The sequence below is a fragment of the Charadrius vociferus genome, unplaced genomic scaffold, assembly GCF_000708025.1.
Source record: "Charadrius vociferus isolate BGI_N301 unplaced genomic scaffold, ASM70802v2 scaffold326, whole genome shotgun sequence".
In the NCBI taxonomy this organism is placed as follows: domain Eukaryota; kingdom Metazoa; phylum Chordata; class Aves; order Charadriiformes; family Charadriidae; genus Charadrius; species Charadrius vociferus.
In genome coordinates, this window is record NW_009649062.1 from 402,193 (window position 1) to 419,741 (window position 17,549).

The window sequence follows — 17,549 nt, forward strand, 5'->3', positions numbered from 1 at the left end:
AAAACACTTATGACTGCAGGAATTAAGAAGCAGGACAGGCTGACAAGACGCACTTGGCATATGACATCAATGAAACACACCATGCCATGCTGTAAACGGCAGAGAAACTGCCATAGGTGAGAGAAAAGAATGAGGGTGAGTTAGCTTGTGAAAGCCTCGCTTCCATTGTGACAGATTTGAGAGGTCTGTAAATAGGCTGTGAAGCCCTTGTTTGGACAGAGTTCTGGTATGTTACAGGGAGCACCACACTATGTCTATGTGATTTGCTGCTGAGCCTTGTACTGCCATTTCCTTCCTGGAGTAAGAGAACAATAGAACCAGAGGAATCAGAGCACAATCTTTACACCGACCTTCCACCTCTTTGCCTTCCGCAGAGCAGATTAGTGCACATTCTATTTTAATTCTGCATGAAAGCTATTAGTGCAAAAATTGGAATACATGAATAAAAATAAACAAACAAAAAAACCACACCACATCTCCCTTCAAGTCTTTACCTTGCATGTTCCGCTGGCAAGCTTAGATAAGCACACTAGAGGGAAACTAAGAATGCTCCAGACGGTAAAGGTTAATATTGCTGTGGTATGGCTTGTTTTTGCACAGTGATTAGGCTCGCTGCCAGCCTGATTCCTTCAATGTTTTAACTATCTGCAGCTTGAGTGATTACATTAATAAACTTCCAGTGCAGACAGCATGCTAAACTCTAGCCACTGTTCATGTAGGAAGAGAATGAAAGTCTTTAAATACACTTTCTCTTCTAAATTCTAAATAAAAAGGCAAATCCTGGCCTGATTTTCTCAGGAAGAACCATTCCTTAGAAGCCTCCGGCAATCTCTTGGTTCTCAGCAGGATTTTTAGGATAAGGCGAATTCCCTATCAGCCAAACAAAGAATTTTTTTTCTGTATTTTTAAGGTTGTAGCAGCAGATCTAACATTTCTATCCACCACATATCACAGATCTGCATAATTCAGATCCCAGTCATGGTATCCCTACAAATTGCAGCTTGAAGACTTTAAGGCCAAAAGCATACACCAGTACTATTCATGCTAAGACAGCAGGTCATCAGCAATGATTTATAATCAGAGACAAATTTAACTCATCGTAGGTCAATCCAGAAATCTTCAGGTCAACTCCAAAATAAACAAACCCTTAAATGATCAGATTGAGTTGCACACAATCCCAAGTATATCTTACAAATTAGTACATTATCAAATGAGGATGGGAAGCGACTGAATCCTGTTACGTAACTAACACATAAGAATATCTTCACATTTGGATAGCAGGCAAAATTGTTTGCTAGGAACACAAAGGGAGAATTCTAAACAACGTATTACAAGACACGTTGCTTCACCAATCTCCCTGAACCAACAACAATGAATACCTCTTTCAGCAACTGTAATAATTGCAGGTTACTTTTCTGCAACAGGAACAATGGCCTACTAGCCCTAAATCTTGAATTCTGCCTCCACTGTATCCAGAAAGGAGATAAAAGGAGTAGTTGCAAAGTGAGTCAGACATCGTTACCTTCCTGTTGGGAACCACAAGCACCTGTTAAGAAGTTGATAAAAGTATCTGTGTCTTTTTCACAAAACGTTTCATCACTTCACCCTCCATGACTGCTAGTTGTATACAGCAGTTTACATCTGCTGTATGTTTTTGCTTATTTGTTTTAATTTCTACACCAGGAAATGACTGAAAACTGAAAAAGTTTCATATATATTTTTCAGAAATCTACACATTTACCAGGAATTTTACTCAGTGGAGCAGGGCTATGGTGTGGGCGGAACATCCAGGCTTCATTCTCAGCTCTGTCACTGACTCATTGCAGAAACTTGGGGAAATCATGTGCCTTTTTTAAAAAAAAAAAAGGGGGATAATAATCATTCTTACCAAACAGATGTGTAGTAAGACTTTGTTAATTAACGTCTGTAAGTACTTCAAAATCCCAAGAAGAAAGACAAGGTGCTTCATATAAATCCATAAAACATACAATAATGTATCTATGGAATAATGCATTTAACACTTCTTAACCATTAATCCTGTGCTTGTAAAAGGAAAATTACTGCCATCCCTTTCTAAACAGACTTGCACGCACAGAGCCAGAAGCCAATAAAAGCTAGGGATTCTCTGCCTTCAAACCTTCTTTCACCTCACTGAGGTGGAATCATTTAAACGCTACCAGTATCAAACAAAATTGCCTGGAGACAAACTTGTAGGTCATGTACAAAACCAACCCTACAACTAAGAAAACAAATAAGCCTGTTCTCTGTACGCTTAATCATTTGCAACCTGGCCTTCAGGTTGGGCTCCAGCAGAAGTGCTCTGCAATCCTTCTAAAGACTGAAAAGATGGAAAGGGCAGCAATAATCCACGATGACCAGTCCAGGTAACAAACATAAATCTAAAAAAATACAAAGTAATGGCAAAAAGTAGACTATCTTTAACAGGGAAAGCTTACCATAAGTATAGCCATTTACTAGCATGACCTTCTCTTCTATCTTTATGGAGAAAAATTGAGTATCTATTAATAACTCATTCTACTTGAAGCAGGTGCATGAAAGGCTGTCACTCTAAATTGTCTTCCATTTTTTGCCTGATCTCCCTCCTCCCTTCATGTGACTATGGCATGCATGTTTGAGACACACGTTATTTGTTCATTATTTTAACTTAAATGAAGTTTTGCTGCTAAGTTTAAAGATGTAACTTCAATTTTCTCTTCATAGTTGAATCAAAGAAAGTTGGCATTATATGCTACTGAGTTTAAAGAGCATTTTGTGGTGGAGGTTTCTTCAATCTCTTTGTACCAGAATCACACCTAGATCCCTTCTAAAAAGGAGAATTCACATGTATCAACTGACTGAAAGAAGTCCCTTAACTCTTGCTTACTTGAATCAAAGGATCAAGACCACTACAGCCATTAACATCCACCTAACCACCTCTCCAGCTGATGACTTTCCTGAAAGTGTCCTTGGAATATCCTGAAGTTTTTTCAAGGAAGTAGAAATCAAGCTACATGTTATGAGAAGCTGCCAAGTATGTAAGCATGCAGGAGTTTTTTCTCTTTTTGGAAAGTGTGCACTGGGTGCCTGTGCCTGCGCCCAGGGGCTGGCAGGAGGGCTGCAGGGGCACTGTGAGGAGGGATGGGGGCTGGCCCATGCTGGACACAACCCACCACAATGATGAAAAAGCAGAGGCAAAAAAACTTCACGCATCAACTCATCACGAGTTCTGCTTATGTGAGCCTCCAAGAACTGGCCTGAATTTAAGATACAGCCTATGGGTAAACCATGCAGGTTAGAGCACAACCTCTACTACCCTTAGAATCACAGAATCATAGAATTCTCTAGGTTGGAAGGGACCTTTAAGATGTTGCTGTTAGCCTTCCAGAAAAAGGAATTGTGTGAGCTTAAGGCATGTGGAGAGATGTTGGCATGAAGACATATCACGTTTTAAACTACCCTTACATGGCTATTATTTCCTCTGGGTTTGCTACTAGGGTGTTAAACTTCCCTGGATATTTCCCCTAATCCCCCACCATCACCCCTTACCCCCTCCCCCCCCATCTTCATGATTGGCTTTCATTTGCCATAAACCCTGAGCAGGTATTCTTGAGACAGTATAAATAGTAATCCAATATATTTGATCCCACAGAAATAACAATTTGAAATAAGAATCTGCTTTTCCGACAAACACCTTAGGGAAAAGCCTAAAAATGAACAGCAGAACTATTCACAATACAGCAAATATTATGGCAGTGAGAGATTAGGGGAAACCAAGGGCTTCCAGAACAGACATACCTTTTAGTTAAGAACTTTGCATTTTAAAATATTCAGTCACCTACACTGAGAAAAATAATACAGGCACCATGTAAAGATTGCAAAAGTAAACCGTTTTTTCTTACAGAAATAGCATTCATGTAACATTTCGAAGGGTTCATTAGAATTACTGAATTCAGACTGCAAACAAGTCCATGAAGCACTTAGATAAGGTAAAAACAGAAGCTAGGTTAAACCTTAGATAGACAGATGCTACTGACAAATGACACTACAAATGAACACTTTTATAACATTTTTGAACCCTTCTATCATCTTGACAATCTTTTGGTGTTTGAATTGGAGCACTAAGATCTAAGTATATGCTTAACTTTAAAAATTGTAAGGAGCAGAAGTAGTGATGAAATCAGACTATTACCTAGTTGTTTTGTCACTAGTAGACTACAAAGAATAAGCTCTTTTAGTGTTCTTTCACAACACAAGCTGTCCAAATTCCTGGTTTATTCATGTAACCCTTTCTTTTTGTTTGTTCCACTTCATCTTTCTTGAATGCATACCCTGCACTGACACAAAAAGATAGAGCTTTAAAATGTACTTTAAGTATTTCACAGTATACATAAATTGTTTCAGTTATTCACAATGGAAATAGTGTGGCTCTTTTCTTACATTTCTGTCCTTCGCTTTTGAACATGTATGGTAATTTTAAGAGACATGCAACACAGAGTAGGATGTTGTGATAATTCCCCTGAAGTATTTACTTGATGTTTGTGTTATTTATGTAATAGTAGTCTATTACCAATCCAGTAATGATGGATAGTAATAGTTAAGTGTTCCTGTGGGACTTCACAGGCCTTCTTCCATAAAGTAGGTTTGATAGGACTATAAAAATCCAAATGTATTTCTTCCCATGCACACTTGTACTGGATTACAACAGTGGGATTCATACACATGAGAAAAGATTTACCACTTATCTAAAAAAGATATACTGCACCAACCCATTATGAAAGAAAACCTTTTCAGCCATGAAGTTATTCCAACAAATTAAGAAATTCTGTTAATACCAACAACCTGGACCTTTAAAAGCACTGCAGCTCACGGGCATGCATTATTCTTCCTACTTAATGCCAGCAATTATACTTTTAATGAACATTGCAGATACTATGTAATTCGTTTTTATTGCTACATGCCTCAAATCTATATTTTTCTAAGAGTTATGATTGCTCTGAAAATTCTGTCCTCTTGGCAATTATTAAACACCACAAAGAAAACACCCTCAATGCAGATTTGATGTCAAGGACAGTCCCATTTTGTTTACTTGTGAATTTTAGTTTTGAAGGGGCAATAGTCCACAAATGATAAGCTTACAAAAAACTAAACTAGTATATTGCTGAGGACAAAGACAGGACCAACGACAAGGAATTAAGGAGGACACCATCATTCATCAGCTTTTACTAAAGCGCATTTCTGAACTCAGTATTTAATTAACCAAAGTATCACATATAGAAAACGATTAAATTATGCAAGTCTGGGCAAACACCAGGAGAACCTCTTCATAAATGGATGTTACCTTTTAATTCTGTAGGTTTATCATCAAGATTTCTTATTTACCTCGCTCCCTTCATTTTCCACTCTGCCTTCTGTGGTTTTTTTAAGCCTCTCTACTTCCTTCCTCTTTCAATTGCCCAGGAAATCCTACAGCATCTGATCTAACTTCGACAAAGACCTAATACACAGACCTATAAAGCAGGCAAACAAAGCTGGTTCAAATCCAAAAAGAATACCAGTGCAAATGAATGCTTTGCTCCAGACACCTTTCCTTGTGTACAAAAGACCTCTCTCCTTTGCAGAATAAAATGCATATATTATTAATAATTTCTCCTAAGGGGTTGCATGACATTTCATCTTTCAAACAATAATTTCTTGTAGGTGAGAAGACTAAAAACTAACCATGGCATTATAAACTCTCCAGAACCACAAATCCACTACCTCTAGCTCCTGAAAGTAAATTGAAAAATTAATATCTCATTTTGGTTTTCCCTTATTTTGGCTAAATAATTTCTCCCATAAAAAAAAATAAAATCCACAAACCCTCTTCAAACAGCAACGTACATCAATATTATTTTCTAACAGTCATTGCTTGGGATTGTAAGGAAAAGGGACAGAAATGGCTATACTAGATTATACTAGATTAGAATCCAGACCCATGCAGTCCAGGCAAAACTGGCTATCAGATGCTTAAGAATAAGGCACAAGAAAACAACAGTAAATTCCTATTGTATAATCTCTAGTCTCCTACAAGGCCTAGAATAAGATATGATAAATACTAACAAAACACCAAAGCACACATGGCTTAACATCTCCTCCAATTCAACTACAGTCGAGTTCCATCCACGCATTACAGTATAGAACTCACACGTATTTGGGAAAAATTCCTGTTACTTAGTTACAGGAAATCAGAGCTGAGAAAATATCCTTTTCAATAGCAGCCCAGTCTCTTAAAGGCTATTAAATAAAATATTAAAAATCTACAACATTGTCTAAACGCGCTGGTAACTTTTCACCTAACAAACTAAATTTTAGTTACACAAACCAGAATATGGGGAGAGAGGGGAAAGAAGACACATCAGAAAGTGGCTAAAAAGTGGGGTAAGGGGGAAGGAGAAAGAGGCTTCTCCTTTGTGCTCCCTCAAATGCTGCATCACATTGCTGCGTTCAACTGTGCATTTGGACTGACAGCTCTCTGAGAAGTGTTCAGTGCCTTGTTCAATGTGGCTGATACTCAGGACCTGGCCAGCAGCTGGACAACTAGAAATGCTCCAGTTGTTCAGTGTCACTTTTAGTGTCACACACTTATTGCATCAACATTGATAGTTATGTTTAATGCAATGTATTTATTTATTTACAGTACAAAAATATTATCTTTACAGCAATGGTTACTGCTCTCTGCTCAGAACACTTTTTCACAAGGAATCAATAAAACCACCTGAGCCCTGTAGACACAAGTGTGTTACACCACTGGTGCCAGCAGTACAATAACCTCATTCACTATTTCTTTTAGCTCTTGCCATCATAGACAGCTTTTCTTCCTGTCTTGGTCTATTTTCTAAATTGTTCTGCCTTATTTTAAGACAATTCCCGTAATCCATATATCAAGAAAAAATTATGTATTTACAAAACTTCTATCATTAGATCATAGAAATATCAGCAGCTTGGAGCCCTTTATACTCTATTTCCTTTTAACAGTATTTACTGAAATTAAATAGAAACTTTTCAAAAGGAAAACTACAAAGGTTGCAAGCTAAGCATAAGGTTTACAGTTTATGATGATTAGTACCTATCAATATCAAAGCTGGCAAAACTTTCATTTGCATCTAACAGCTGGGATCAATATCTACAAAGAAGTCACTGAGCAGGGTTGCTTTACTCTGGCTGCATGAGATACTTCACCTTTTGGAACTATGAAAAAAAGGCCTGACAGCACCATTGTAGGAAATAAGCTTAACTCCATTTTTGCCATCAGAGCTATGACAGTTGGTAAGACATGAAGGATCTAACCTTCCTTCCAAATGCCCCCTCCCTTATCAACAGTGTTTACACAGGATATTACTCTAGAGTTCAGAAAAATCCATGCTTGTACTTCTTCCCTGGTAAGAATCCTTAAGAAAGGACCATCATAGCTGCTGCTCCCTAACACTTATCACTGGCAAGGTACCACAGAGCACAGGCAGTTCAAATAAGACAGACAGTGGATTATTCCTGATTGTGCAAGGAAAGATCTTCTTTCACCGTAAGTCTTCATGTTTCATACCTTCATTTGTTCAAGTCAGCCACTTGTTGCATCCTGAAACAATTCAGGACAGAGCTTGCCAGGGTAACAGCTCTTTTCTCGCTCTGTGATTGTAAAGCACATTAACTAGAAGAGGTCCAGATCCTGAAGAGCTCATCTATGCGCATTACTAACAAAAACAACTGCCGTAATGACAAGTTTCCTTTAAAATACAAAAGCATTAGCTGTACCCATCTGCCCTACCACGCAAACACAAAACTGCTTTACAGTTGCTTCTTTGTTCTCATCCTAATTCATCCAGCAGCCAACAACCATAACAACACAGCAGTGTTAACTGTACCCACTTAATCTTCAAATAAGCCAAAGATACCGAATCACAGGGAATGTATGGTACATACATTTGTATAGATGATTTAAGACTGTTGAGCAACAGAGACCCCTTCCAGCAATGAAACATTTGTAGTTTCAGTATACCCAGTAGGTAAGCAGGCAGCCATTAGAACAGACAAACTGACTAGAGCCACCATGATTTATGATAGTTGTAATTTTAAAGAAAATTAATACACTCACAAACTCTTTACTATGAGTAGCACATAGGCAAACAGTCAGTTAATTTAAAGTGAAACAAAAGAAAGACCATTTTTAGAAGATCAATATTTCCCCCTCCTCCCTTCTTAGACAACATTTAATTAGGAGAAGCAGTACAAGGGATAACATGTTGGACAGGACTCTGCAAACAATATCCATAGGTTTGCATTGACCCTGCAGAATGATCTGGGGCAAATAAACCTGAAGCACAGTGAAAATTTCACATCTGCAAAATGGACAGAATGATATCAACGATCATTCTGAAGCATTTTGTAAAGAGATTTTACTGAAAATTGCTATTACAAACTAAAGGCTACTGTAAAACAAAATGTGGGTTCACACAATCACAGATTTCAATAAAAAATTATAAACTTGAAAATCTGACTTCATTAAAAAAACCCCAAGCAACAAACACCCAAAATTTCACCTAGTTGTTCCTAGTTTCTAACTGCAGCTTCTGTTGCAAGGCTACAGCAACTCATTGCTACTAAGCCTCCTCAGCAGATAAAGAAAGTGAGGCAGAAAAAACTCCTGTGATTTACTTGAGAACACACAGCATGTCAAACGTCAGAGCCACAAACAAGACCCAGCCTCCAAGGCCCATATCCCGGCCAGGAAACCAAAATAAGACTCACTTTCTTCAGGGCACAGAGCTGGTCGACCAACAATGGAGTGCTTAAGCTGCATTGGATAGTGTATAAATATGTTTTAGGCAACAAAAAATGTGAAGCAGGGCCAAAACTTGGTGCTGGTTCAGAAAAAGTGAGAGGAGCTATTATTCTGTGAGTGGATACATTGTTGTCATTTATAAAAGTGCTCCTTTTGCAAACCAGCAACCTAATGAATTACCATGCATTAAAAATTGATCGTCCCTACATAGCATTTTTTTTAAACTTCTGTATTGATTTATGTTTTAATTTTGCATAATGCACCAGAGCCCAATTAAGATCGGGGCGGGGGGGGAGGGAGGGAGGGACAGACTGAGAGGTTTTCTATGTTAGTTCTCTACTCTGGTCACTTCAAAACTAAAATGAACAAACCTATCAGGAAAACAGAAGGGATCCTAGCATACTGCATTTAATATTTATTTGATCATTACCTGGCATGTCAGAGTGTTTAAATCTAACCCCTCCCCTCTTCTACCCTGCAGGAAAGGCAGACGTTGCAGACTGCAAAGCATTTCAGGGAAATAAGACAATTGGCCTGACAACTGAGGGCACAAATCTTGTGCCAGAACAAACCATCCACAAGATTTCTACAGTCATTGTACATAAAAAACCCGATCAGACTGTTGGCTTCAGACAGAGCCTTATGTTAGGCCCAGTATGACACAAGCACATTTTCCCAAACGACTTAAAGGTTATGTAATAGAGATCTGCAGAGCATTAGCAGTCATGTGACACGTCCCACTAAGATTTCAAACTGCCACCTACAAAATTTAATTAGCATGCAGTAAACAACAGAGAAAGGAAGACACATGCTCCTGGAATTGACAGAGAATATTCTTAATGTTCTAAACCATAAGCAGAATTGGGGGCAGGGAAGTGGGGAGAACAGTAAGGAGGGTTTAACAAATAGGTAAAACTGTAACTGTCACAGAAGAGGGAAAGTGCAGTAAACGGGGGACAGATTCAACCACGTATTGCTTGTTATGGTGACAACTGTCAGCTTCATCCAGCTGAATTCTAAGCACCATCAACTCTATCCGTCTTCAGTAAGAGTTTAGCCCATTAGCACACTCTCAGAGACACTGTGCTGAGCTATCCCTCCTGGTGGAACTGGCACAGAGCTATAAAAGTCCCTGCTGAATAACATCAGAGAGTATTTTTAAGCAAGTTGGACAATGTACTTAGTAAAGATGCACTTTCCATGTCAGTGAAAAGGCACCATAATATTCCATACAGGAGTAACAAATAATATTTTTCAACTGTGTAAAAATGAGTTGCAGAAATATTCACAGCAGGAGCTGAAATGGTGAAACCCCTCCTGATTCTGCAGGCATTTAGTGTCAGTTTAGGATTTTTCTGAGCCAAGCATAAACAATGAACCTGGGGAAAAAGGGCTTATTTTCCTTCCAAAGTTGGCAATAGGGGGTATTATTGTCATTTTTTCCCCACACATCCAGTGTAAAAACTTAACTGAAGCTGTCTATAAAAATTATTTATGCTCCTCAGGAAAAAAAAAAAAAAAAAACCACACCCCAAAAAACCCCCATCTAGTCCTAGTGGAGGTGGAGCATGGAAGGAAAGGGTTGCATATGCTGACTGCCCATCAGCCCTCTGTGCTCAAATCAGGCCTTAAGGAAGGTATCACACTGAAGAGCTTGCTACAGGATGATATATAAAGAAAAAATGGAAGACAGTTTCTAATTGTCATTAGATGAGAACAGAGAAGAGAGACTGTGCCACACTATTATATTTGCAATGCCTTCCCCTTGATTCTTCACTGTAATATTGTATGCCACTGCTGCTTGCTAATCAACATCAAACATTTGGCATAGTAATATTTATTGCCTTAGAAACCAAGTGTTATACTGTTTTTATCAAAGAAAATATAAAACTTTATGACAATTAAAAAAATTAAAAATCAGACCTACAGTCCCACTTCCTCTGTCCTGACTTTTACACTCTAAATGTTTCTACCAAACAATTGCCACCATCAGGGAAACTAGGCTCTTCACTCCAAACTGAACGTACCCATGAGCAAAATAGAAAGTTTAGCAAATCAAATGTTATTCCAAAAACCTCAGAATCAATTCAGATTCTTCTGACACTTGGAAATATTTTTTCTATAGATCTACAACATACAATGCACTGTCAAGTGATTTATAAGTAGCATCTAGAAGCCTCCATTGGGATTTAGCATCCGGATGGAGAAAAGAGTCTGGTCTGAAGATGTAATTTTCTAATCAGATAAAGTAAGTAGAATGTAATGGAAAGGGTCCATCATTATTCCCACTTACAGAAAGAGAACAGAACCCATGAGATACCAAGTGCTTTGTCCAGGGCCATTCACAGAATCTGTGGCAGAGCTGATAAGGAAATCAGAGCGTGACTTCCAAGTGCCACATCACAAGCACAATCCAAAGTGTTGAGCCACAAACCATTCTAATTTCCTCACCAAAATAGGTGGCTTTACAATCATACTTTACAGAATGGATGTGACTCCAACATGTTATTTAACAGGATGGTTACAGTTAGCAAAGAAACCCTCAATGACCAGATTCAAACTTCAGGGTCAACCAGTTGCTCCAGAAGACCATTACCTGTTCTCCCAGACTAATATTATCACTGCCAAGAGCACACTCTGTGCAAATAAGCCTGACAAAAGCCCCTTTTCACTGGTGAACAGAAACTGATTTAATGACACACTGCTCTGAAGAAGCTGCATTTTTCCAGCACTGTGGCTACATTCCAATTCCATTTTTAATCTCGAATTTGTTATATATTTTCCAATTCTAACGGCAAAGAGCAAATGCTACTGTCAGCGATCCTTTATGACAATTCTCATCTGCGGTGGACAGACAGCTTAGAACATCTACAGTCAGAAGACAGCTAATCATCAGTGGCACCAGATGTTTTCCAGAAAATCTTAAATAGATTTGAGTTACTTAGTACTATGCATGGGAAGATTTTCAAAATTATAGAGAGGAAATGTTATCTATATAGCTTGCCATTCTATCAAAGAGCTCACTGGACATGATAAGCTCATGCTATGGAAGGGGGAAACAAAGCATTTACACAAAATTTCTCTTTAGTCAGAAGCTTTTGCTGAATACTAAAACAAAAATAAGTCCCAGGAAAAAAGTCCTAACTAACAGATATTTCAGCTACTCTGACATATTTTGTAATAGTGATGAGGGTCTATAACAATTTCAATTAAATTAAAAACAGCCTTGACACTTCATTCAACATAAATATTGCATGGACAGGACAATGACACATGACCAACTAATTTCTTATTTCAGAATTAAGTCAGTGTGATTTTTGATATTTAATTTTGATACATGGTGGGGCATTTGACACATTATCCAGTGGATCGCAGGCATCTTATTTCTACTCCTGGCAATCCAGAAAGGCTCGGAGTTCTGTAATAAGCTATTACCAGAATGAACACTGTTGTGCTTATACATTCATTTCAAACGCAGTATCACACACCTATCTAAACTACAATGAGAATGTACATCTAGCACATATCTAAAATAGAATGAGTTGACATTCAGAGATACCTATTTTGTATATATGCAAAAGTACATCCCTAGATTGTGTGAGTATAAGACTGGCCACATATAGAGATGCTTAAAAATTCTGAGCTTGTAATTGTCAGTTAACCAAAGTAGCATGTATCAGCAATTCAGATCGTTTTCATGCAGAAATTTGTGGCACTGCACTGTCCTGTATTTTTTCCTACCCCAAAAACCATGTGACATTTGAAAGCTGTAATTTGGTTATCATTCTAGAAAATTCACCACATTATGTATTTGGATGTCCCTGGAGCACCTTTTTGAGAAATTTAAAGTTGTATGTAATAACGCTGCACCTCTGTTGACTGCCTCTAGTATACAGTCATGCTGTACGTTAGCAGGCTGGAACCCATTCAGACACATAGCTACAAAAAATCAGTGTTGCTCTCTAGTCTGCAGACAGCAGAAACCACTTCACTCGTTTCATTTAGAGTAGGTCTTTTTCCTATCAAAAAGAAAGTAGTATGCACAAAGCTACTGTTCAGGACCACCACGTTTTTTAATAAAAATAACAGAGTCACCTAAAAAAGACCCAACACCCTTCTTTAAGGTACTACAAGTAATGCATGTGTATTTCAAAGGATGTCTACAGTGGTGGATCCTGGCTGACATCTGTAAGATTTGATCCGAATTGCCTTCCTCATTTGTCAGCTGGGTAGACTTGAAAGGCCTCCTCTAATAAAAATGTAACACCTTCTGATCAAAAAAGCTGAAATATAAAGTGACTATAGTAACTTTCGTATCAGTTCATGTATACTGCTATTTTTTATTGTATTGAATTTATAGAGATGCTTTAATTTTCAGCCTACCACTTGGTCTGTGTTTTAATATTTCATGCTGTTTTCTTAAGGCAGCTCTTCTATCTTGCTAAGTAATTGTCCTTATTTGTATTTCCATGATGGCAATCATAGTATTCTTTCCTGGTCTCAGCATACTTGGTGCAATTCTTGATGTTAAGATCAATAGCTTTGACTTAGGTATTTCTTCAAAATATATCCAATCACTTAAGAAGCAGACACTGTATTTACTAGTTGCAGTGACAAGACTCATTAATAAGTTATTCTACTGAGTTATTGTATATATAAACTCTGCATCACTGCCTGCATCGGACAAAAATGCCCAGTCAGTTTTTTTACCACTAAAATAACAGACAGCAATAGCTTAAAAAGAAAAAAACAAAGCCTTCGTAGGCACTTATATTTTCGTCAGTTAAAATTGTACTAAGACCATGTCCAACTGTAATGTCAACCATCACATCACTCTTGGAAATGCATACCCTCTCTGCCCAATTCTATAGGCAATAGCCAATTCTGAAAAGAGGTTAATAAAAAACCCTGCAGTAACCCCTGTAACACTGAGCACAGCATACTGGTACGTACTAACTAATTAACTGGTATTTAAATGCATATACTATAATAAAATGTTATTATTCTGTTCTACATACTCACATACATAACACACTTCCCACAAATACTGCTATGTATAGTTTGTCCATATATACATATCTACATAGCTGCAGAAGATCTCTCTCTTCTACCAAAAAAGGATGAGATATTTACTTGCAATTGGCCTAATTCAGCATGAGACGCCAGACAAATACCACATATAATTTCATTAACAACATCTCTATGGAAGAGTAGTCACATTGATGACTTTGCCATGACATGACAATATACATCTGCAAAGCAAACAGATACTGTGAATATGTACCGTGCTTGGGGGCTTGAGGGGGGATGAGGAAGGAGAGAGCTGCTAGACAGTATGATTACGAACTTTGCCCACAGACACTAATACAGAAAAGAAACATGGCATCATCTAACCTGTCAATATAGTATTTATTTTATTGGAAACCTTAAAAGTGACTAGAAAATGACATCAGGTTAAACATCAATAGGAGGGAGGATGGAATAATCTAGCAAGAGTTTAATCCCTTTACCTAGTGCTCATGCATGATACTAACACATTTTATTATTCTAAGCAGCACCTAGAAGAAAAGATCCAGTGAAGGGCATCATCAAATTGCAGCAGAATAATAAAGTTTGTCTGCCTCTGATAGGAGTTACTGCTGCATTACTGCTAACTAAAAAGAGGATTCTGCCCCCACACACACCTACAAATCTTCAGCCCTCCCACCCTCATTTTGCCCGAAAAGCATTTAACAGAAATAGCTATTTTTAGAAATGGTGAAATCTCAGCATACCTTCAAATCAAGTGCTTCCGATGTTCAGCAAGATCATTGCCGAGAGAGAGCTGCAGTCTACTGTGTCAAATTACAACCTTGTAGAGAAAGGCAGCAGCGTCGGCAGCAGCAGCATTGGTGTGTTTGCACGGCTAGTATTCAGGCTAGAAATGATTCATTAGTTGTCTGCAGGGAGGCAGGGTGAAAAAGAGAGAGCAAGCATCATCGACCATGCAGCAGCTGCCAGAGCCTATGAAACAGCAGTGCTCGCACACACATACGCACACAAAGATGGCTTTCCCTATTTGCCAGTTTCTCTTTCACATAGTATTAACCCGACACAGCAGCGGGGAGCACGGACAGGAGCTGACAAGCAGCAAGTGGGATCGCAGCAAGGATGTGTTTCAGTGAGGGGAGGGGGGAAGGGGGGAGGCGGGTGTTGGGAGATTTTATTTTACCTCCAAGTAATGCTATCACAGGATCTTCTCAGTAGGTCATCTGTGGCCTACTGGCACGAACCAATGAACTGTAAATGTGAGCTGCAATTTTTTTTTCCCTCCCAAGCCTGCCCAATGGAAGGCTTAGAAACTCAAATGCAGAAGGGTATTAAGACAGATTACCTGGAGCATCCTAACCATTCTGTCTTTCCTCTTCTCAAGAAAACTGTATACAATATATTCACAAAAAACTTTTAAGTATGCAACAACCATCTCCCCAGCAGCTAGATGGAGACACTATAAGGGGATACAGGGAAAGATTTTAAACAAATCGATTTTTAAAACATCTAGCTTCAATCTTTTTTCTTCCATCTTTTTTTTTTCTTTTTTCTTTTTTTCTCCCCAGCAGAGGTGATCTGACTCACAGAATCTGACCACTTTGGGAGTGCATTCACTACAACATAATTGAATTCTCGAGGCTGCTGAAGGTTAAATTACCAAGAAAACATGTGAAGTTATGTTGAGTGGAACTTCTGTATTTTCCTTTCAGTATTTAGCAAGGGAAGGAAATATTGCACTCTCAAGGCACTATTTTATTGAATTCTGTTAAAGTATCTGCAGAAATGCCTCTCTCCATTTAATAATGTCTCCCTACATTAATTTACAGTTCCTTTTCAAGTATCAGTCTTCCCCCGACAGTTTTACTAACAGGCATAGTGAGGAAGCAGAGGAGAATTTTCAGAAAAGTTTGGCATTAACAAAATGAGCCAGATTTCCCCCAAGGCCTAAGTTCTTTATGAAGTTGAAGTGCATGGAGAGTACCCTGATCTCCAGGAACTGTCGGCATCAGATGCTTCACTGGAAGGTATTAAGAGCCATGGAAGAAGGACTCATCACATCACCTCTTTCTCAAGTTTTGTCTTATCCAGATTTCCAGTCCATGACAAATTTGAACCTTCAACCATGATGTTTACTAAACAGCTAAGGAATCCTTCCAAAATGGCATTGCCTGTATTTCTGGATATACCAGTTCCCAAGCATGAATCTATTGGAACGCCTTATTAAGATCGTTACCTCCCCAAGCTTCTAGCAACACCGAGTATCTCCACTCTCACTTGGATGAAAAGCATTTCTCTTCAGAGACTTAAAATTAAAGTTCGGTGCACTGTGATCACAGTGTGATCTTCAAAGTAACTGATTGCTTCTGAAAAATCTGTCCCTCATTATACAAATGAAACAGCTAAAAATCTGATCCTTGGTTCTGCGATATTGAAATAAAAAAAATATGAGGAAAAGGGTTATAGACAATATGTGCTTTCTTCGCTGAAGGTCTACCTTGGCCCATTCCAGAAAGACTACAGTTTTCTGAATGGGAAGTCCAACATCTAAAAATGAGGTACCCAAAACTACTCTTTTGTGCAAATCTCAGCCCCAAATGACCCTCCCTGAGATTACTCACGACTGTAGCAAGAACAACAAAACTCTGGTATTTTTGGAGAGAAAAGCTGTTCCTACTCAGGATCATATGTTCCTTCCCAGATTACATTATGGCTTTAATCATCGGGCAAATGCACTCTTACATTTATAACGAGTTTGTGGCATAAGATGCTTCCATTTTTTTTTAAAAAAGGTCTAATTTTGGCAAGTTAGGGTTTTTTTTCCTCAGTTGAGCTACATGCAAGTTTCAAATTCAAACGTTGCTTCTGACTATGACTATATCGGCACTTATCATACTGTGCTTCAGCAACCAATACAGACCAGCAGCATATGACACAAAGTGATACCAGAAGATTCCAGGTGACACATTTTGGAAACCTGTCTTGTCTAGGCTGGAGACTAATTGAACATATCTGTTGCTTTATATGCACTTGTACCAACAAAAGAAAAATTTGCTAAACCAACTTGATACTTAAAAATAAGTCAGATCACTATAAAACGGCATGATTAATGTGTTACGCTGAACCAAGCCAACTCTTCTCATTCCTTTTCATAAGTGGATTTAAAACGTGTGTATCTGTACATGGGGGCATGTGGGTATATATACGTATAAAATATATAAATTATCATAAACTTTCTGGAAATCCTGTTTTAAAAATATGGAAAATTATATGAATAAATTAAATTAACTCACTCTGAAAATAAAATAGCAACTAATTTTTTAAACTATCAGCGCAGATTCACTGCTATGAAGATTTTAAAACATATTCTTTATCTCAAGCCAATGTTTAGAAAACTGAGTCATCAAAACTTGACATACTCAACTTGCTATGCCACAGCAGATGAAAACTTTTATTTTACTAGAACTGTAAGATGTTAGGACATCATTAATATAAACAGTTTATTATTAATTCAGTAGTTTATAAGGCCAAATATTAGCATCAAGTGTATAGCTTGACAGGAATTTTTGCCCGTTCAGGGCTGGATGCAGCTACGCTGATGATGGGCTGCGGGTAACCAGGAATACATATATAACAATGCTGCTGAGAGAAGGAAGGGAATTACAGCTCTGTATGCCGGGCCAAGAAATCCCCCAAGAATAACAAT

The 17,549-nt window shown here is 38.2% G+C and overlaps 1 protein-coding gene across 1 annotated transcript in view; it reads right to left on the reverse strand.

Moving 5' to 3' along the window:
• Positions 1-14,680, reverse strand: part of RIMBP2 (RIMS binding protein 2) — a 144,946-nt gene extending 130,266 nt beyond the window's left edge. The window contains exon 1 of the mRNA XM_009888095.1: positions 14,590-14,680. The gene's annotated coding sequence lies outside the window, so the exon portion shown is untranslated. The remainder of the gene's footprint in view (positions 1-14,589) is intronic.
• Positions 14,681-17,549: the final 2,869 nt, after the last annotated feature.